Genomic DNA, 24,569 nt, shown 5'->3' with positions numbered 1-24,569 from the left:
CAAGTTCCCTGTATTCACTCATTTACCTGACCTTGAAAAATAAAAATGCTCTTGAGTAACAATCCGAGAGTAAAGATAGCATATCACGGTACTATTTTATTTATGAGTCAATCAGATTCCACCCCCTTTTCCTGTTTAGAAGAGCTAGAAATCAGATTTTAAAAAAGTAGCCTCTTGGAGGAGGGATACATTAGGAGAATGGGATTAACAGATACACACCACTATGCATAAAACAGATAAACAACAAAGATTTACTGTATAGCACAGGGAACTATTCAATATGTTGTAATAACCTATAATGGAAAATAATCTGAATTATATATATATATATATATATATATATATATATATATAATTCTGCATCACTTTGCTGTATACCTGAAACTAACATAATGTTGTAACTTAAGTATACTTCAATCATAAAAAAATTAAAATAAAATACACATCTTTATTTAGAGTCTAGCTCAAAAAATATATCATTTTATGTGTTCTATAAGGGCCTTATGACAATGTATTCCTGATATTTCTCCCTCCATCATTTGTGATTTACATACATTATAAATGTACAATGTATTGCTACTATTTTTGCTTTAATAATTATCTTTTAGAGCAATTGAAAGTAAGAAAAAATGGGGGGAAAAAGCCTCTCAAAGCAAGCAATGGCAAAAGTAGCCAAGACAAATAGAGATGAACAGATTAAATATTTATGGTTTGTTTGAAGTTAACTGCCATCTTGGGAGAAAGAATGTTCTCACTGGCTGATAAAGCCAAATCCGGTAGTGTAGAAGTGTCATTAGGAGAACAGGGAAAGGGTTTTAAAGAAGTAGGGGGAACTAGAAAGTGGAAAAGAGAAAAGAATAGCCTAGAGCTGAAGCACCCAATGACGTAAGCTATAGGGACACTTTCAAACATGTAATGAGAGCATCAAAATGGAGAGCAACTTGACATGACTAACAGAAATAGCTGGAAAGAGAGAGAAAGGATATGACAATTATAGTATATGTAATTGGAGGTTTTCAATAAATGGATAAGGTAGCTTTGAGCACTTCAATAACCTCTCAGGGTCCTGCTATATTGTATTTAGGACTTTGGAGAAAATATCCAAACAGCTCATAACTCACAGTGCCTGTTCCCGGACATTCAGAAGGGCACCTGAATGAAAAAACAGGACTTTTCATTCAATTCAACTGCAACATTTGCTAAGTGCCTACTCTATGCCCCTAAGCTAATAACTATAAGAAACAGATAATGAAAGTTTTCTCTTCACAGAGAGCTTGCAGTATATTCACTCATTCATTCTACATGCATTTATTTAAGTACTTACTTTGTTAATGTCCTAGATACTATGGGGGGGGGGGGGGAAAAGAATGAGTGAAGGATCATGCCTTGAAGAAACTCACAGTATTTCAGAGGAATATAGGACACAAGCAATTAAAATCAAAGATAGAAAAAGTATTCCCGAAGAACAGAGAAAAAATGGCAGAAGAAATAGGTGGGCACAGAGACATTATCATTCTTCAATCTGCAGAACTAGATATACATTTTGTACGTATTTTATGCTTTAAGTATTTTTAAAGAAATAAACATGTTTTAAAGAAATAAAATACATGGGTAGAATTTATGAATGTAGAGATAAGAAAAGCAAGGGGATTGGTAATTATAGACAGACAACATAAGCACAACAATTCTGGCTGTAAACTCCAAGTGTAGAGTTACCTTGCCCTTTTTTGTGTGTTTCTTTCTTTTCCTATCATATACCTACACCCATCTAACTGATATTTCTACATTGTAGCACAATGGAGCACAGGAATCATAATCTTCTTGCTAGCTGACATGCATTTTTTTATCCTAATTGCCTTACCAAATCTGTTAATGGGTGAAAGAATTTCACAAGTTAAATTAGGCATTTTAAGGAAACCTCATTCCAAAACCTAAATATTTTCCTTCTTTATCTTCATGAGGCGACATATTTCAACAGGACACAGTTTACATAAAGTCTTTCTATTACTGAATAAAATATGGGAATGAAATTGATAACCCACTACATCACTTGTCAAAGGATTGTATAAACTTGTCAGTAAAAAAAAATTCTAAAATATAATTTATTTTGAGTCAACCATAGTTTATGATTTTAATCCAGGAAGTAATATCAACAAAAATGACAGGATGGTTAAATCACACACACACACACACACACACACACACACACACACACACATTTATTTATTAGGCTATTGTTTATTTGTTGGTTTCCAGGCACTAACTCTGCTTCCCTAGGATGAGATGAGCATTTCAAGTGTTTCCCAGGATCACAGATTTATAATTCTAAGACAGGGTCGACAAATTGTTTCTTTAAAGGTCCAGACAGTAAGCATGCTATGCTTGGCAGGTAACACGGTCCCTACTCAACTCTGCTGACACAGCACAAAAAAAGCCATAGACAATATGTAAATTAATGACTGAGGCTATATTCCAATTAACTTTATTTATGGACAATGAAACTTGAACTTCATCTAATTTTTAAGTCATTGAATATTATTCTTCTTTTGATTTTTTCCAAGCATTTAAAAATATTCTTATTATACCAGTCCTACAAGAACAGATGGAGGGGCCGGATTTGTCTTATTTGCCTACCGCAGTCCTAAGATGCAATCAGGATTCTAAGACATTTCTTTTCTAAAAGCATGAGAACAGATTTTTCAAAAGTGTTTACCTACAGTCTTTTCTGCATTTGTTTGCATGATACATCTTGGCACAGAATTCACTAGTTATCACCTAGAGTTGGGAATCCTTGCAAAATAGACTCAGGTTCATTGACATAAAGTAGCCTATTGACTGGATGGTGCTTCGAGATATTTTTTTCTGAAGTACCTAGGTAGTTCTGTAATTTCTCTGATATAGTGTCTTTTTGTTTTCTAGCTTTATGATAACATCTCTAACTTTGCAATGTCCCAGTATTTGGCTTGGTTCTATGTTCTGGCTCACAAAATTTTGTCATTCTCAGTATATGTTTAGAGATTCTACCTCACTGTAATGTTTCCCTCAATAACAATCATAAAAAATGTGCTCTGGTGCCTATACCTAGCTGCTTCCAGGTTTCTGTTTTGTTTTTTACTTCTGAAAAAGATATGACCAGCTAACTATCTGCTATTTCAGAGAATTAATGCCATATAATATGGATGCTTCAATATTACACTCACTCATTTTAATGTTCCTATTTATACACATTCAAAACACTCATAAATCTATAGTTTTTTTCAGCTCTAGTAGTAATTTCTATTTTGTCCATAACCCTGGGATAAAATTTAAAATACTCATTTCCATATTAATCCAATACTAATCTTCTAATGTGTAACATTAATTCCATGCTTACTGAAAATTCTCACATTACAGAGAGATAAAGTATATATATATATATATATATATATATATATATATATATATATATATATATATATATATAAAGATAAAGCATATGTGTGTTTGTGTGTCTGTGTGTGTCTGTGTGTGTATGTATAAAGATAAAGATATGTATATAAACACCTCTCCCTCTCCCTCTGGGTTCAAATCCCAGTTCTGCTTCTTCCTGTCTCTGTGATCTCAGGGCAAGTCATCTAACCTCTCTTTGCTTTAGTTTCTTCATCTGTAAAATGGAAATAATAACGGCATATACTTCATAGGATTGTGGTGAGAATTTAATGATTAATGCATCAAAGTTCTTAGAAGAATGCCTCACAGTATAGCATGCATTTCACTAAGTGCTGACTTTTATCATTACCCACCAGCCACATGTATCTGTATATGACTCTGACTTGCAGAATAACCAGATCTCAAGTCATATTAATCTAAGGATTTATTTGGTACCTCAAGTGGGAAGTTCAAGGATGCAAGGGACGCTTGCATCCTTGAACTGATGCTGATTCTTTTTGGAGGCTCAGTCAAACAGGTGGGGGCTAGGGCTTTCTGTTCTGAGTGTCCTGTCAGGCTCCCTCCACGAGGTGGGTAAAATGGCAGCCGGCAACCCCAAACCCACATCTCCCTGATCAATACCTGGGGAAAGCAACAGTCTTTTCCGCCTACTCTGGCAGAGAGTAACCAAGGAGGACACTGATCGGCCCAGTGAAGGGCATATGCCAAGCCCTGTTGCTTGAGGGTAGAGGAGGCGTGACCTACTGTAACCATAACCAAGAAGACAAGACAGGAAAGAGATCCTGGGTAGATAGGACCAACATAACCACTGTAGTTCATACTCCCTTTCTATGTGCTGCAAGTGAGTCAATTTGGCTTCCTGCTTCCATTGCAAAGGCTACTGAGCTTTCAGCTAACAACCCTCTCTGACTGTCCAAGTATACCTATGACATACTAGACCCCTATTCTATAATGAATGAACCATAACTAGCCCAGGTCAGTAAAATGCAACAGGTGGAATATACTCGGTGCTGTTCTTTAATATATCAATACCTTTATCCCTATGGCTATTTCAAATTAAGAAGACCAGAGTAGTCCAGTAACTAAATGCCCCAAGCATATGTGACAAAGCGATCCTATGATAGATGTACTTTTAACCTTACACAAGGATGCCCAGCAGTCCACAGTGAAAGAGAATTAAATGGGGCCAGAACACACATTTTCCTGTTTCAGCTCCATCACTTATTCAAGAAAGTAGGCAAGTCCCTTAGCCTCACAGACACTAGAGTTCCACATCTCTAAAACAGAGACTGAAGCATCCACTTAACCTACTACACAGAACTATTGTGAGGATTAAATGAAATATCATATGTAGAAGTGATCAGTAAATTTAGTAAAAAGAATTAGCAATATTATCTCTAATAATTAAATTGTTTTTTGTTCCCTAATTCTTCTCTTAAACACAGAAATGATTTCTCCCCTTAGTCTTAGATTTCTTTTCTGCTCTTAGAATAGCTGTCACTTGACACCCTGTTGTCACCCTTTATATAAAGTACTTCACCTTCTCTTATCTTTTCTGACACAGACACGCATTCACTTTCTCTGCTATTTGTCACACTAATCTCCTTTTTTTCCCTCTTAGATTTTTTTTTTCTTCCCTTCCTTTTTTAATTGGTCCTTGTCCCTTCAATGGTGCTGAAAGCTCACCTTTCTTTTTTATCCGTGGTGGAACCACTGAAGCATGCCAGTTGAAACATTCAGATCCTGATTTCACCTTGGCTATTTTACTTGATTCTGTGTATTCACAATCACTGCAGATGAGATTTCTTTCTGAGTTTTACTGCTGAGTGTGGCACCATTCAGAAGGATTCACCTTTGTGTGAAGTCTTACTCCAGATAATTTAAAAGTTGAACTGTCCCCAGTAGCTCAGGTATTTGAGTAGCCTCTCAAATTTCATTTTCTGGATTAATTCTCTGTGCTTCTTGAAAAATGAAACACTAGCTCTACATGAAAAGCCTATGGAGCCACCTGCCTGCAGTACGAGGATTCAACACGTGTGGGTGTTTGGGAAGACTTGATCAGCTTGACACTGAAACCGGAAGTAAGAGGCAGCAGCACAAAGCCAGAAGAACACGTAGGTAAGACAGCAGTGCTGAGTTCACCTTCTGGCTGTATCACTTACCAGCTGTGTGATGACCTCCAGCAAGTTATTTAAATGTTCTGAGTGTCAGATTACTCTTTCATAAAAAAGGAGGACATATTAACACTTTCTCATAAGGATTTGTGAGGACAGAAAGTACTTGACAAGCAGAATCTATCATCTTCCTTTATCATTTTTATTATAAAGAAACTCTCAAAATTGTTCTAAAATATCCAGAAGGGCTGATTCCTCCAACAGAGAGGTTCCTGATCATTGTTGCAGGTATATGTCATGTGTTTGATCTCAGATGGCACCAACCAAATGAAAATCCTTATTGTACTCAATCCTGAGATTCTTTCTGGAATCAGATTATGGCTGGGAAAACAGTTTCACTCTGGCAGCAAATATCTCAGAGTCATCAAAGAATCCACGAACAATAAATTCTGGAGAGGGTGTGGAGAGAAGGGGACCCTCCTACACTGTTGGTGGGAATGTAAATTGATACAGCCACTATGGAGAACAGTATGGAGGTGCCTTAAAAAACTAAAAATAGAGCTACCATATGATCCTGCAATCCTACTCCTAGGCATATATCCAGAGAAAAACATGGTTTGAAAGGATACAATGAACCCCAGTGTTCACTGCAGCACTGTTTACAATAGCCAGCAAATGAACTTATTTACAAAACAGAAACAGACTCAGAGAACGGAATTACGGTTATCAGGTAGGAAGGGTGGAGGGGAGGGACAGATGGGGAGTTTGTGATTGACATGTCCACGCTGCTGTATTTAAAATAGATAACCAAAAAGGACCTACTGTATAGCACAGGGAACTCTGCTCAATATTATGTAACAATCTCAATGGGAAAAGAATTTGAAAAATAATAGATACATGTGTATGTATAACTGAATCACTTTGCTGTACACCTGAAACTAACACAACACTGTTAATCAACTATACTCCAATATAAAATAAAAAGTTTAAAAAAAGAACATATATATGGTCTATAAATGAGGGGTACCTATGGAGGTAATGCCCCAAGAGAAAAAGGGTTACTTTGTGAAGCACAAGTTTCCTTTAAAAAACATATGGTGATCGAAATAACTGGCACATGCCAATCCTTCATTGAGTTTTTACCATCTGTTGAAATCATCTCTTCTGGGAGAAACAAAATAAAGAACTGCCTGTCTCAGTTCATTTGCAATGAAAATACTCATTTCTAATGAATGGAATATTTCATGAAATAAAACAGGCTTAATTCTGCTGTACAATCCTGGGTCTTTATTCTGCATTCTAAACCACCCTATTCTCTTAGCTGTGCAAAAAGGATGGTAGCATGCTTATGGCAATATCAATTATGTACACCTTGAAAAGGGGCTCTGTAAAGGGAGAACATCAAGGTGAACCACATTGTTAGCACATAATTTCTGCTATAAGTGGTTTTTGTTCTAATCTAACCATGTCTCTTTCTGTTATAAGAGCACATCTTCAAAATCTGCCCACAAATCAATATGGACATCAGAGAAGAAACACCAAAACAAAACAATTACTGAAATTGTGCTTCATCCAGTCTGATCAGCAGTAAAAATCAGCTTGGTTGATGTACACTCACACCATTCCAGCAGAAAAAATCAATCGGAAATATGGATCACCATGTTTTATTGTGTTGTCAGAGACAAATTAATCAGTATCACATATGACAGTACCTATATAAAATGACAGCAATGCTTACCTAAATTTACATTCAATTTAGATCATTAATACAATTATTTTAACAGTATAGAAAAAGAATACTGGATGTGAAAACTTCTAAGAAGGTAGATGCTGTTCTTCTATAACATTTATGCACAGCAAGCAAATTCAATATCCCCAAAGTACTGAATCAATCATATACTACCACATTTATGATAAAGAGTGGACGTGCTTTGGAAGATCGGAGAGGTTATGATAAGACAAGTTTCCACATTCACCACACAAAGAGAGGATAAGCACCTTAACTACAATGACAACTACAATGACAACACCCATTGGTGGCCGAAGTGGGTCTAGAACTCATGTATTGTAAATCCTAATCCAGTATTCCCACATAATACTTAAAATGGCAAAATAAGAAATTCAAGAGAAAGCCACTAAAAGAGCCATTTTGTGAAATAAACAATGAAACCTACAAACCTCAAGTATCTTCAAAAACTGAATAAAATAATTTATTTCAAAGGTATGTTAGAAATTCTTATACTTGGCCACTATCCAATGCAGCTCTTTAGGACTTACTTACAAAATAACATCTCCCAAACCCACAATGATAAATAGCAAAATCCTTGAGCAGGGTCCTCTTATCCCAGTAACTCAGAGAACACTACTGAGAAGTTTTTTAATTGGTTACTAATCTTGGTGATAACGTGGTCTTGCTGTAGGGCTCATTTAATTTCAATTCTGTGGCCTTCCCATTTTTAAACTTTAAAAATGATATAAAATTATATTGTTTCATTTCAGTTTGATCCAGATAAGATGATTTTGAAACTGGGGATGGTCCCATTCAACTCAGTTTATCCATTCCAAAGTCAGGCATGCTCTGGTTCTCATGATTTTTCACCCAAACACTACATATTCTTTCATTAACTGGGTACGCAACACTTGTGCAAGATTCTAAACTGACTGACATGCGTGCATGAAAAATGCAGACAAAATCCCCCATCATCATGAAGCTTATAGTCTCACAAGGCAGACTAACGTAGACCAGAATTACACACACACACACATACACAAACACTGAGAGTACTGGGAAAGTAAAGAACCTCACTTGCTTTGGTGAAGTGAGGAGTGATACTTAACTTTAGAGAAAAAAGGAAAGGAAAAAGATAAAAATAAGTGTGAAATATGCTGACTTTTTAAACTTTAGATCCTGCCAGGAGAGGGAGAAGGGAGCCCAGCAATGAGTATATGGAAAGAGGAGGGCACAGGGGAAGTGCAGACAAAGCTGAGAGGTACCAGGAAGGCAGTCACATTACAACTACAGGGATGAGGATGAGCTCAGAAGGCAACACTTAGATTCAGACTCAGGATCTTCAGATGCCAGAGCACATTCCTTTACCCCATGGGGAGAGGGCACCTGAAAACAGCCCCCTCTACGCTGAAGGGTGCTAATTTCTGGGAAACTAGCCACATAGCATATCTGTTAAAAATAATAATAATAATAAGGCCACTTGAATTTCCAAAGCATTTTTTTCCATAATTGTTAGAGGAATGCATGAGTAAATGGGGAGGAAAATACTGATCAGGGTAGCAGATACCAGAATCCTCATCACAGCTCTGCCTTAATAATCTTTGTAATTTTAAATCAATTGTTTCATATCTATATGCCATCTATGACAGTCTCTTAGTATAAAGAGGCTACACATTAAAAAAAAAACCACAATTCAATGAAAGTACTAGACCTGATGCTGTGTATGTGTGTGTTTGTGTGATTTTTTTTGTTTGTTTTTTTCTTTTCAGGGAAGAGTTGTTATTTTTATTTACTTTTATTAGTTTTTAACATCTTTATTGGAGTATAATTGCTTTACGATGGTGTGTTAGTTTCTGCTTTATAAAAAAGTGAATCACCTATACATATACATATATCCCCATATCTCTTCCCTCTTGCATTTCCCTCCCTCCCACCCTCTCTATCCCACACCTCTAGGTGGTCACAAAGCACCGAGCTGATCTCCCTGTGCTATGCAGCTGCTTCGCACTAGCTATCTATTTTACATTTGGTAGTGTATATACATCCATGCCCCTCTCTCACTTTGTCCCAGCTTACCCTTCCCCCCTCCCCATATCCTCAAGTCCATTCCCTAGTAGGTCTGTGTCTTTATTCCCGTCTTGCCCCTAGGATCCGCATGACCTTTTTTTTTTTTTTAGATTCCATATATATGTGTTAGCATACAGTAGTTGTTTTTCTCTTTCTGACTTACTTCACTCTGTATGACAGACTCTAGGTCTATCCACCTCACTACAAATAACTCAATTTCGTTCTTTTTATGGCTGAGTAATATTCCACTGTATATATGTGCCACATCTTCTTTATCCATTCATCTGTCGATGGACACTTAGTTGGCTTCCATGTCCTGGCTATTGTAAATAGAGCTGCAATGAACATTGTGGTACATGACTCTTTTTGAATTAATGGTTTTCTCAGGGTATATGCCCAGTAGTGGGATTGCTGGGTCATATGGTAGTTCTATTTTTAGTCTTTAAGGAAGCTCCATACTGTTCCCCATAGTGGTTGTATCAATTTACATTCCCACCAACAGTGCAAGAGGGTTCCCTTTTCTCCACACCCTCTCCAGCATTTATTGCTTATAGATTTTTTGATGATGGCCATTCTAACTGGTGTGAGATGATATCTCATTGTAGTTTTGGTTTCCATTTCTCTAATGATTAATGATGTTGACCATTCTTTCATGTGTTTGTTGGCAATCTGTATATCTTCTTTGGAGAAATGTCTATTTACGTCTTCTGCCCATTTTTGGATTGGGTTGTTTGTTTTTTGATATTGAGCTGCATGAACTGCTTGTAAATTTTGGAGATTAAGCCTTTGTCAGTTACTTAATTTGCAAATATTTTCTCCCATTCTGAGGGCTGTCTTCTCATATTGTTTGTGGTTTCCTTTGCTGTGCAAAAGCTTTTAAGTTTCATTAGGTCCCATTTGTTTATTTTTGTTTTTATTTCCATTTCTCTAGGAGGTGGGTCAAGAAGGATCTATCCTGCTGTGATTTATGTCATGGAGTGTTCTGCCTATGTTTTCCTCTAAGAGTTTAATAGTGTCTGGCCTTACATTTAGGGGTAAGGTGCTTAATCCATTTAGGTGCTTAATCCATTTTGAGTTCATTTTTGTGTATGGTGTTAGGGAGTGTTCTAATTTCATTCTTTTCCATGTATCTGTCCAGTTTTCCCAGCACCACTTACTGAAGAGGCTGTCTTTTCTCCACTGTATATTCTTGCCTCCTTTATCAAAGATAAGGTGACCATATATGCATGGGTTTATCTCTGGGCTTTCTATCCTGTTCCATTGATCTATATTTCTGTTTTTGTGCCAGTACCATACTGTCTTGATTAGTGTAGCTTTGTAGTATAGTCTGAAGTCAGGGAGCCTGATTCCTCCAGCTCCGTTTTTCTTTCTCAAGATTGCTTTTGCAATTCAGGGTCTTTTGTGTTTCTATACAGATTGTGAGATTTTTTTTGTTCTAGTTCTGTGAAAAATGCCATTGGTAGTTTGATAGGGATTTCATTGAACCTGTAGATTGCTTTGGGTAGTATCATCATTTTCACAATGTTGATTCTTCCAATCCAAGAACATGGTATATCTCTCCATCTACTTGTATCATCTTTAATTTCTTTCATCAGTGTCTTATAATTTTCTGCATACAGGTCTTTTGTCTCCTTAGGTAGGTTTATTCCTAGATATTTTACTCTTTTTGCTGCAACGGTAAATGGGAGTGTTTTCTTAATTTCACTTTCAGATTTTTCATCATTAGTATATAGGAATGCCAGAGATTTCTGTGCATTAATTTTGTATCCTGCTACTTTACCAAATTCATTGATTAGCTCTAGTAGTTTTCTGGTAGCATCTTTAGGATTCTCTATGTATAGCATCATGTCATCTGCAAACAGTGACAGCTTTTGTTTGTGTGTTTTGAATAGACTTTTGTATAGTATAAAAAACCTTTTGAAAAGTCAGTGACAGCAAGGCCCTGAGTTTCTACTGCAAAGCCATGAACAGAACCACATATGCATTTGGATTGTTTTATCTGCCATGATGACATCATTTATTATTATAGGCCTGTGACATGGCCTTATTTTTCTTTTTGAAATAAAGAGAGTCCCACTTTAAGAAATATTTTGTTCCAAAGAGTCCTCCTTTTTTTTTTTTTTTTTTTTTTTTTTTTTTACCCTGCATTGGGTCTTCATTGCTGTGCATGGGCTTCTCATTATGGTGGTTTCTCTTGCTGTGGATCACGGGCTCTAGGCACGTGGGCCTCAGTAGTTGTGGCACACGGGCTCAGCAGTTGTGACTCACGGGCTCTAGAGCACAGGCTCAGCAGCTGTGGCACACAGGCCTAGTTGCTCCGTGGCATGTGGGATCTTCCTGGGCCAGGGATCGAACCCATGCCCCCTGCATTGGCAAGCAGACTCCCAACCACTGCACCACCACAGAAGCCCAAGATGCCTACTTTGTAATGTAATCAACTGGTGCCTTTTCCAAGGTTAGCTGGGAATCCACACAAAGTACTATGAGGAAAATAAATGAATCTAGCTAAACATAGTTTCTTTCAATTTAACAAACACCTGCTCAGCCCATACAGCATCATGGGCATAATCTTTGCTCTTAAAGGCTGGTGGAGGTAAGGGAGAACTGACCCAACAATTAAAGTATGATAAGTCCTATAATAAAGCTACCTTAGAAGGAGCACACCTCTCTGTGCCAGGGACGTGTCCTTCAACATCAGGACGAGGACGATAGCAATATTAACCCCAGCTAACAGCTGCTGAGCATGTGCTATGGGCTTAAACATTTGCATGACTCTATTTAAATGTCATAGAGAAAAGGAAATACGGAAAAGTGGTTAAGATGTTGGGCTTGGGAATAATCCTGTCTGTGTTCAAATCCAAGCAGCATTAAAATGTTTCAAAGACAAGGAGAGTTATGCACAAAAGATAAACAGGACCAAATTTCCAACATATGATTCTCTCCCACCTCTTCCAGCAATACAGATTTCGAAGAATTCAGTCAATTTTGTGTGATTATGTTCAGGATAGATCACCCACATTGGGAGGCCTCTACAATCCTTGTGACCTTACTTGGAGACTGAAACAGTTGTTCAGGAGCCTTGAATTGGTGGGAGTTGAGATAATGTTTGTGGGTGAGATGGAAACCCTTAGGTAGAGAGGCAGATTTCTTTGCATAGAAGACCAGTGATGATATTTTGACACAAAATTTGTAGCAGAGTAAATTTTCCTTTTTCCTAATGATGTCAGTATATAAAGCAACAGATTTATAAACTAATCACCACAATGTCTTGTCTGTCCTTAAGTATAGCTAAAATATGAAGAGTGGGTGCTCTTGTACAAAATCATCGAGAACTCTTTACTGGGTTCTAAACCCCATATTCCATGTTGGACCCTCTCCTCACCCCATGTCTGTCTTCCTCTCCTGTCAATCCTGGGACCCGTTCCCACTGTGGGGTCCAACCCTGTAATATTTGAGGTATCCCCTCAGTGCACAGTCTGGGGGGATTTATGCCTTGATTCTTTGGTTGTTTTCCTCTCAAGCATCTAGTATCTTTTTTGTTTCTAATGGATGACATGGAGTTTCTTGTTCTATGCTTGACTCCATTCCCTGAAAACTAAAAAAAAAAAAATCTTTTGCATGCTCCTCAAATATGCTTCTGTGTTTCTAAGTAAGACTTCTTTAACTTTAGTGTAAGACAATATGTGGTTTACAAAGTACTTTATCCTTCTTATAAATGACCACTCTAGGCCTCAGGTTCAGCCCTGTTATGCAAGAGACATAATAGTCTTTACACCCCAAGGTTGCTGGCACGGAGAAAGAGTTCATGGTGATGTCCTGAGCACAGTAAGTGCTCGATAAATGTTAGCTGTTATTATTACAATAACTCACAAAGTAGATGCTACCACAGATTTTAAAAATGAGGAAACTGAATCTTGGTGAGGTTTAAGTAACTTGCCATAGGACACAAAATGGACTGAATCCAGAGCTTTAAGACTGAACTAATTGAGCCGAGCCTGGATGGTATGCCTGTCATTTTAAATTTTATAAAGTATATTGAGGAAAAAAGAAGCCAAGTATAACAAAAGAGCACCTACTTTTATACTCAGTATTATTTGCTATTCCCTATATATTATAATAATTACATATTATTACAGTATGTTTTATATACATGATTTATAGCCTTATATTTTGTTTACAATATATTATAGTTTATTTTTATATACTATTTATATTACAGTATACTATATGTTATATTCAGTATGTAATGACAGTGCTTCAGATCAAATAGAAGCGTTATGCTCTTTTTATAAATAATCATTCCCCCCACCCTTACCTTCATGAGTTAGGGAGGAAATGCTACCAAGAACTCATTCCTTAAACTTTTATTCAATAAATACTCATTAAACATCACTAGGCAATGATGTGAAGGCAAAGGAGATTCACAATTGACAAAAAAATAAAAATATATATATAAAAGGTCCCTGCCTTCTGGGAGATGATTTTCTGGTGGGAAAGACATGTAAACAATCCATTACAAGCCAGTAAGGTCACAGGTGAGGAAGCCCAGGGAGTCAACCTGGGAAGGTTACAGACTGTAACTCACTGGTTTATTTGGCCAGTGTTTACTAGGTTCCATTATAACCCTTGCCCTTGTTGAGGTCCTGGAGATAAGTACTTAAGTACTGTGAACAAAGCATGATCCCTGCCTTCCACTAGGTAACTAACAATCCCAACGAACCCCCCAGGAACAGAGCTATTCAGCTATTTAGCAAAGTTTCTGGAAGAGCTGAAAATGTTTCCCTCTTCTTTGCTCTCTTCTCTCATTCACATTTAATTTAATCAGGAAGAGTCTCAATGGAGCTTCAGCAGAGCAAAGCAACAAAATAACCTGGGGAACTTGACTTGTTAATTGGGTTGATTTAGGTCAACGTTTTTAGCACAGTACGGATAAGCTTAAATGCTCTCTAAGTGGAAAGAGTGCGCAGCTCACAGAGACCATGTTCCCCTGAAGCCATGCTTGGAAACCCAGCCCTCTGGAGGCTGCTCAGGGCAAGTCACATCCGTAATTTAGCAACACCCTTGAAGCATTCAAGCTTCAACCAGGCTCTGTATGCAACCAATCTGTAGATTTTATTTTTCTTCCTTTTTCTGTTTAGATCTTTAACTGGAATTCTGAAAGTTTTATCATATACCTTTGCCTTAGCCCACTCAGAACATGATTTCAAAATTCTTCATCTTTCTAGCTAAAATAGCAAAGAGCCACAATTTTCTTACTGTAAGAACTCCCCACAAGAGCAAAAGCAAATCAGGATAATGTAACCTGGGTGACAAGAAACTTGGAGAAAGCTTTTTAACATACCATCCCAAGTCCTTCCTTGAAGAACATCTTTGCTAACAGAGCTTTGCCTTGCTGAATTGGAAAAAAAAAACAAAAAATTCTTTCAAGGACAGTATTAAGATTGAACAAGTTTCTTTGGGTTCTCTGTATTTGAGGAAATTGAATCACTTTGGGCCCAAATCCCTTAAAATTCTGACTTTTGACTGCCTAATTTGTAAAACAGTTCAGTTGCCTTGCTAGCCTGCTAGGGTTGCAGCAGAGGGTCCTGTTAACATAAGGCAGCATTTGGAAAACTACAAGAAAAAATATAAATTATTATGATGTTACTTTAGATTTTAGATCACTAATATCTTGCTGCCTGTCACTTTGGAAGCCGTGAGATACAGTAGGAAAAAATATTGGCCTGGGAATTAAAAGACCTAGGAGAACTGAGTTTTAGTTTGGGTTTATCACTAATTAGCCGATGGAGCTGAGAACAAATCACGTGACGTGTTCTGAGTTTCACCTTCACTATTTAGGAGAGAACCTGACTATGTTATTTCCAAGTCCCTTTTCATTGATAAGAATCAGTGTCTAAATGATCATCTGTTAATTCAATTAGTATTTGCTGAGCACTTAATATGCTCAGCACAGTATTAGTGAATGTGGATCTGGGTAGAAAAAGTTGACATCAAAATCTGACCAAAGAGGCAAGACTACATTATTAATCATCCAGGCTATAAGCACATGGTAATATCTGAGGAAAAAGTATCAGTGAATAAAACAGGGCTGCAAGGTAAGAACTAGCTGTGCAACCATAGGCAAGTCACATGACCTCTCTGGACCTCAGTTCCCTCATCTAGAAAAGGAAGAGTTTCGTGTCATGTAATCATCTCCATAGTCCTTACAATGGCATCTAATGGAGTCATTGAATGCTAATCTGTGCAAGGCCTTGAGGAGACAGAAGAACCGTGTGGCCCAACTAGGGAAATAAGTCCAGTGACCACACAGTCTGGGTGACTCAGGAGAGCCCCCATTTATGCCTGTCATCCCTCCGTAATTATTAATAGCATCAACAGCGCTCACCCTCTCCCACTGTCACTCTCCAAAGTGTTTCAGTTTGGATGACCACTTATAATCCTCATCCCAGTAATCAAACATCACACACACAAGCTGATAAGCCAAGATGGTAAAACAGTAACTGTCAAGGAAGGAACAGACGTAAGTGCTCTAGGGCCTCAGAAGTGGAAAAATTAACAACGGGTTTGCTTGATCAGCTAAGGCATCCTGAAGGAATAGGGACAGGATTTAAACCTAGAAGGCGAATAGCAGATGGGAGGGGATTCAGTACAATATCCATACATAAGTTGAACTTCAAATTGCGTCCCAGGTCATCCTACATTTTAATAACAGAGCAGGGTTTGAAACCCTTTTACCCTCAATGGCATATTTAACTTCATCATCCCCAAATCTTTATTGGCCTTCTCCTCTTTCCAGGGTCTATGACCCCAATTGCTTAAATGCCCCTCAATGGACAGGTCAAGAATGACAAAGTATTGCTTATCCTGTGTGGATCTAGTAAATCCCTGCTTACCAGATTTCAAGAATCTGCTTCTGGGGGGCCTCCCTGGTGGCGCAGTGGTTGAGAGTCCGCCTGCCGATGCAGGGGATACGGGTTCGTGCCCCGGTCTGGGAGGATCCCATATGCCGCCGAGCGGCTGGGCCCGTGAGCCATGGCCGCTGGGCCTGCGCATCCGGAGCCTGTGCTCCGCAACGGGAGAGGCCACAACAGTGAGAGGCCCGCATACCGCAAAAAGAAAAAAAAAAAAAAAAAAAAAGAATCTGCTTCTGGGCTCCACCTTTAGCACACTGTTCTTTTTGCTTTACATTTTCTCTTTGGGAAAGAACCTTTGCTAGAATTGATTCCCAAGCTATATTTTGAGCAACTGTATTAAATCATGATGTCTCTTTTGGAAATCAGGCCCTTCTTTCCAGCCACTGGACATCACCACTTAGATAGCTATCCCTTGGAGACTGGAGCTCCATCTATAAAATGGCGAATACAATACCTGTTCTATGCTATTGCTATTAGTCATTTAAATGTTAATCTGTCTTGAGTGCTTGGACTATGTCTTAATCAACATTGAATCATAAGGGCATTGTCTTGCATCTTACAGTGCCCAATAAATGCTATTGAACTGACATGACTGTTGCTTTTTATTCCCTGTTCTAATATTCACCCCCTGCCAACTCTTCTTATTTTTGTCTCTGAATACAGATGATAGATACCTCCACAATTTCAAAGGTAATTTAAACTTTGTCTTTATGCAATAAACAGAACGTTCACTCTACAGGAAGCTCAACAGAGAACCATCAGCTGTTCAATATTCAGTCAAGCTAACTCAGAATGGGGAGATTCACAGCTGCATCTCCCCTTTCCTATTTTTCCAGCATCATGGTCACCATGAGAGATTTTAGTTCCTGACTGCTTTTCTCATTCTTCTCTCCTGCCAGTGACTGTAGACCGAGCTCTGTTTGCTTTTCCCCCATCTGTTTTATAAAATCACTCTGCTTCTATTTTCATCTTTGCTTTCCAGCCTCTAAACCTCTGAAGCCATGACCTTTCAAGCAAATGTAGCAATGGTATCCGTACATCTTCTGATTGAAAAATCAAAACTGAGCCCATACACGGTATAATTATTCTGTGTGCGCAGGAGTGGTATGTGCACTTGTGGAAGACAAATAATTGGATTTCAGATTACTGATAAAAATATGCACATTACACCTGAGCCCCAGCAGCTTTTTTTTTCCCTAGGACCCCAGAGAAACTTGAAACTTCTTCCACGGGCTCTTAGCCCTACACAATTGGCTTCTAGGTCCTGCCTGTTCTACCACCAGAAGGTCTCTATTTCTTTCTTTCTCACCTCTCACCAGAGGTCTCACCTCTCACCAGAGGTCTCACCTCTTTATTCTTTCTCTGGAACTATTTGCACTGCTCCCATACAAGTCTCCAATATCATTCACCTGGCCATTTGGTCCTTAACTACTTCCTGCCTGCAATCATGCCCTCTTCCCTCCATCTCCCAGGTGGTTACCATAGTTACCATAAAACTTTAGTTGGGGCTTCCCTGTTGGCGCAGTGGTAGAGAGTCCACCTGCCAATGCAGGAGACACGGGTTCGTGCCCCGGTCTGGGAAGATCCACGTGCCGCAGAGCGGCTGGGCCCGTGAGCCATGGCCGCTGAGCCTGCGCGTCCGGAGCCTGTGCTCCGCAACGGGAGAGGCCACAACAGTGAGAGGCCCGCGCACCGCAAAAAAATAAAAATAAAAAAAAAAAAACTTTAGTTGGATTTTCCCTTCAAACACTCTCAACAAGGTTTCCTAGCCCAAATAATTTCCTTTAGAATTTAAATTAGCTGCCAACATTGAAAAATGAGCAGATTTTCCATTAAAATGAGATTTCTGTCTTAACAGAGCCGGCACCATTCCCAGGTGGCCGTAATCCAATGGAGCTGAGTAGTGGCTGCCCCGTTAGGAAAGGACAGGAGCTGTCTCATTTGCCATAGTCTTCTCCACTCACTACTGTTTTGATGTTACCTGAGGCGGGGCCATTTATCATGTGCTGATGTATCACCGGAGACACTTCACTCACTCACGCAGCCCGGCCAGTTCCTGGGGACAGTGGTCATTTGCAATCCTGCAGTCTGATTTCTCACCAGATGTAGGGACGCCAGAATAATAATTAGTAAACACTTAGAGCTACATGTGAGGGGTAATCCCAAACCAGGCTTAAATTTATCTGCGGGTTCTCACTGAGGATATAAAGTTATGAATGACTGTCTTTACAAACATTTTAGTTAATATCTTATCAAGTTTTATCAGGGTGCCACATCTATAATTGGATCTTTGGAGTGTAAAGGGAGAACAAAGAAGAAAAATGGCTGGGAAACAAGTTTAATTTCTTGATAACTCTAAGAAGCACTTTTCTTGTCATTTCCTGGACTGATTACTAACATAAGGAGAAAAAAATGAAAATGTCTCAGATTTCTCAGAAATGGAATTTAACTTAAAACTCTAGTGACCTAATTTCTGCTACATTTCATTCCCTAACTCTCTGTAGAATTCAAGTAGAAGTTATGGCTATGCAATGAAGGACTCAACTCAAAAAGTTAGCTATAATATTATAATAAAAATTAATTTTAGAAACACAATGCTATTTTTAATATACAGTCTAGCTTACAATAAAGTGACACTTTAAGATAAACTTAAAAGCAAATCAACTTGCTATCACTACTAATTGTGTGTACTCTTGCTATTAACATTCTTTTTAAGTAAATTTTTAATACAGCTTCAAAATTGCCCTCATAAATTACAATCAAATATATTTTTCTTCCTGTAATAGTGTTTGGAATATCCTACTGATGATAGTTTTAAGACAACATATTTGCCTGACATTCTTGTAGCTGATAACTGAAACCAGAGTATTCTAAGCCATACTCTTATAACATATTGGTTATTAGGACTGTAGTTAGAAAATACTGAACATTTAGAAAAGCAAACATTATCATAAAACTGTACAGGATTTGAGGAGCGAAGACAGGATTACACAGGATTATCCAGTTTCTTGTAAATGACCCTAAAACAACAACAGACAGAAAGGAGATTCTGAAAATCACTGCCCTTGGAAAAGGAAACCTTATCAGACATAGGGTATAAGACCAAAAAGAGTATGTGTGATAACATGCTCTATGCAAATCTAAATAACCTGACAAATTGTTACTGAAATAGTGATCCCCTTTCACATTTGGCAAAGGACAGGAAATTTCATGATTTTTTTTTGTGCAAGTAGGCAGAATGGTCGAGGGAGACATTTGACTCACATTTACCACTGTCCTGCAGTCCCATTAAGGACCATTTTCCCTTATTTAATTGGCCTTTAATGTGCTGTGTTAGACTAACCACTTACTCAGAACAGTGCTTCATTTACCTAAAGAACCATCCCTAGAGCTTTACTTCTGCAACTAGAGATTTGTTATCAATTTGTTTGTGAAGGGAGTTTAAGAAAGTGAATCAAAGAGGTGTTGTATCAAACACTGTCAAAAACAAATTCATGTATTTAAGATCAAGAGATAGCTCGATGAATAATTTAGAAGGGTTCAAAATGTTTCAAATTTCAGATAACTATAACTTGAAGTAAGTTATTGAATTTTTTTCCTATTCTTTGCTAAAAGAGTGATTATCTCATCTCACCTAAATATGCTTAAAGAGCAGCCTGGAACTTGAACAATGGAATTGGAATCCTATGAGGATATCTCAGCCATACTTAAGATAACTGTTTACCATATATACTCTCAGTTTTCTATTGACAATCAAAACATAATCAGGTAAAATTTTTTGTTCTTAAAGGAAGTTTAGACCCTAAATCTCAAGGTGGATGCCCCCGTGCACAAAGTCACATACATACCCTATATGGATCTATGAATATAGACATAGATATGGCTTTGGCACTCTGCTAGTATCACAGTCTATAGTCATTCTTTTATTTTGCTATATCTTGGAACTGATTAATTTCTTCTATGTATTGAGAATTCTGACATTCTATCTTCTTAAGCTCTAAGTTGCACATTCCTCCCATCCAGCCAACTCCCACCTCATTCCACAAATCTCAGTGCCACAAAGGACAGCTATATTTTCCAGCACAGAACAAACTGCTCAAGAACATCAAAATTAGAGCATAAGTTAGGCACATGGATATTAAAGGCTGAGTATTTTGTCATCAGTTATTCAAGTTGTAAAGTCCTAGAATTTATCCTCTCCCCTCTAGTTATGTATGCTCATTTTAGCTACGCTTCTCATATTTCAAATACTACAGAGTTGGACTTTTTTCCTCAAAGATTTTTTTCAAGTGTAACTATATAATGGACTTTAACTAAAAACTCACTAGTTTCAAAAGTGTAACAGACTTGGTGAACTTACACAATCATTTGAATTGAAAAGTCAAATCAAACCTTAAAGTCATCTTTAACGCCTCTTTTTATCATTTCATATCCAATCTGTTATTCTTTGACTCAACCTTTGAAATATGTCCAGAATCCACTTTTACCACCTGCACTGCTATTACCTAGTCCAAAGCCTCTGGTTTCTACCTGGACTCTTACAATGACCTCCAACTGGTCTTCCTTCTTGGCCGACAAACAATAGCCCAAGTGATCTTTTTAAAAAAAAAGCTCAGATCATGTCACCTTTCTGATCAAAAATGCTCACACTGCTTCTCTTCCTACTAAGAATAAAATCCCATCTTAACCATGCGGCTTGTTCTGAACCCAGTATACACAGTCGTCGTCTGTCTTCCTCTTACACCCCACTGTCCACTCCAGCCTCCTTGACCATCTGACTGCTCCTTGACTAGCCCAGACACCATCCCACCTCTGAGCTCTTTACAACTGTTTGCTCTACCTACCATGAGGTCTCCTCTCCCAGATAATGGCCTGCACAGCATCCTCCTGTCATTCGGGTCCAAATGTCACCTCCTCTGCAAGGCCTCTTTGACCATCTAATCCAAATTAGCATCCCCACCATCATCCCCTGTGAATTTAGATTGCTTCGCTTTGCTTCTTAGAAAACGTTTAGCATGTACACTAGTTAGCGTACTTAGTATCCACATATAAGGGACAGAGACAGAATGGAGATGACAGCCAGCACTTCATCTATTCATTCAACACCACATTTACTGTTCCAGACACAGTTCTAGACACTGATGATACAACTGATGATAAAATAAATAAAAATAGCTGACCTAAGGGAGCTTATATTCCTAATCAAGAGAGATAGATAAGAATAAATATGTAAAATATAATCAGATGGCAGCTATTGCTATGGAGACAAAAAAGCAGGGAAAGTGTAGGGGTAAAGCAGGACAGAGGGGTTCTGCCTGTCAGTAGAAGAGGCAGGGAAGGCTTTGTTGAGAAGGTGACATTTGAAAAAGGGCTACATTTGTCCTGATCGCTTGTGATTCCCACTCTGGTGGTAGGTATTCAAAATAAATATTTGCTGAATGAACGGATACATGAAATTAAGGCAGAATCCTCAAGCATGTATCTTAAGCAAAAAAATTAAATGTCTATATTGTTGTTTTTGACAGTATCACCAGAAAATGTTACTCTATGAAGAAAACTTATTCTTTAGCAAAGGCAACCAGAGTCAATTTCATATAATTCCTAGGCAGCTTTTAGTAAGTGTGTTATCCATATAAATGGCTTATGAACCTCACAGATTAAATCCTTTTGGTTTTCCAAATGGTCTCTCTGAGAACGTGATGGAAAAACTATTTTAATTATTCCTGGATATAGTAGCCGGCAACAGCACTCCACTTCCTGCCTGTGGGAGTGGGCATGTGACATATACCTGAAAAATCAAATATGCACCATCCCCTCTCAATCTTTATTTGCCTGTAAGGTAGTAGGTCTATCACCCTAGCAAAGATTATTTCCCTACCATTATTTTTGATACATAGATGGGAAAGGAGAGTGTCACTTTTCCTTTCTGAACAAAGAAGAAAAGAATGAGATAAATTTAAGAATGCTAAAACCCATCTTACCCAGCATGTAGGGAGAACAAGCCTAGTCCCAAATTAAAGCAGTAGCATGCAGGGTTGAGAGCAAGGAAAAGGAAGGGACAGCAAGATAGGCCAAGGAGGAAAAGAGAGAAAATCCTGTCATGATTTTGTTTGAGCTCCTAAATCCAACCATACCTGAAACTGTGCCCTCATTTCCACTTGCTCTTTTTAGCTGTGGAATTTGAAATTTGTTTGAGATTTGTGACTCAAGCTGACCTATGAACACATTTACAAAATAAAGGACTTATTTATTATATGGATCTCAGTTTTGCTTGGCAAATACAAATATTAAACGAACTACATTCTATTTTGCTTTCAATGCAAAATCAGTTAGTCTATGATTTTGCTGTAATATACTTGAATATGTAACTTTTTCCATAGCTAACAATGTAATAATTCTGTGACACTTTGACTAATAGGGACTTTGTTACATAATTCACAACAAATAAATATTTGCAATATGCCTGTGGACACACACTGTTGGTATCTAATAATCCAAAGATGAGTTATAGTTTTCAGCATACTTCCTCACTATGAGGTATGGCTAAGCTGTTTGAATTCCATTTATGCTTCTTCTTACTTAACTTCTATGGATAGTACTGCTGCAATCTATTCTACACAAAATGAAAATGTTCCCATATATTTGTAAGTGAGGTACACATATGTCATAAAGAATTTTTACTTATTATTAAGAATATTCAACACAATAACTTCATTTATTTCTGGCATCTAGTGATGCAAACATGCTTTTTCATAATAAGCCTGTTTTCTAGGTCAAGCTTATGTTTGCATGTGTGCTTTATGAATGACTGCCATGCATGTGATGATGCCCATATGAACAAGCAATGAGAAGATACTCATGTATCGTTCTTGTATCAACACTGCCAGCCTGGAAATCTCAGGATTCCTCCAGTTACTAGACATCTGTCACTCCTGCGCCTGTCTGGGTTGCCAAAAAATAGAAAGTATTAGAAACAGAGATTTGTCTTTCAATAAATGAGAGACTAGGAATGCTTCTTTCCCACTCATACATTGATTTGGGGGGTTTTCTTGGTTGTTTTTTGTTTTTTGACAGTACTATTGAGAACTTTATTTTTTAATTTTTTCCCATGCTAGAATTTTTTTGGCTATTTTATTATCTTTTAAAGTTTTTATTGGAGTATAGTTGATTTACAATGTTGTGTTAGTTTTAGGTGCACAGCAAAGTGAATCTGTTATACATATACATATATCCACTATTTTTTAGATTCTTTTCCCACATAGGCCATTACAGAGTACTGAATAGAGTTCCCTGTGCTATACACTAGGTCCTTATTAGTTACCTATTTTATATATGGTAGTGCATACACTGACTTCGATTCACATATCTGGTGTTGGGGAAAAGAATGCTGTGGCTAGACTTCAGACTTGTCAAAAAGAAGGAGCTCCTGGAATTCTTCAGGCTGAACACCAATTCAATACAGCAAAGATCCAAAGGCCCAAGAAGGTAAGTTCACAAAAGTAATTTTAATGATCTTCCAGTAAGAGAAAAGAGAGAAAGAAGACTGGTGGGTAGACACAAATTCAGAAAGCTGGTTTCTCTACTAGATACACACAGGGACAACTGAGTTTAGCACATCCCACCTGCTAATGATCTGACTTTCACAAGGTGATGCTTCAAGAAACAAACTGGATGACTGGAGTAACATTTTTTAAAAATCAGCACTCAGTGATGGAACCACATGTGTTATCCCATGGAGCTATAACTGGAAACTGATTTTTTTTCTGCAGTCTCATATTTCAACAATTTAAGTCACACATAAATGAAGCACTCATTCATGAGAAGAGAGAAAAAATTCTAAATGACTAATGAATTTCTTTTCAAAGTGATGATTCACCTGTTTTACTTCTGAAAGATGGATCCTCAGAAGAAACAATAGATGATTCAATCATTTATTGACCTCTTGAGACACAATCACTCACTATTTGTGATCACTTCCATCATCAACAAAAATAAAGGAGGGAAAGGGAGGGAAGGGGAGAGGAAGAAAAAGGAGGGAGTAAGGGAGGGAGGAAAGAGTGAGGATGGGAAGGGAAAAGCAAAGAACAGAACAGAACAGAAAACCCCAAGGAAAAAGAGATCAACCTAAAACTCATTACTTGATGTATCGATTTCTAAATTGCACACTAAAATATGACAAATGAGACTATTTAAAAATTAATAGAAAGGTTCCAATCACACATTCACCAAAAAAAAATAGAAAAAAGAAACAAGCTATTAAGAATCTATAAAGTGACTTTGACAAACTCAATAAAAAATAAATCTCGTGCTTCCCTG

This window comes from Mesoplodon densirostris, chromosome 1 (assembly GCF_025265405.1).
Source record: "Mesoplodon densirostris isolate mMesDen1 chromosome 1, mMesDen1 primary haplotype, whole genome shotgun sequence".
In the NCBI taxonomy this organism is placed as follows: Eukaryota; Metazoa; Chordata; class Mammalia; order Artiodactyla; family Ziphiidae; genus Mesoplodon; species Mesoplodon densirostris.
This window is presented reverse-complemented; position numbering follows the sequence as displayed.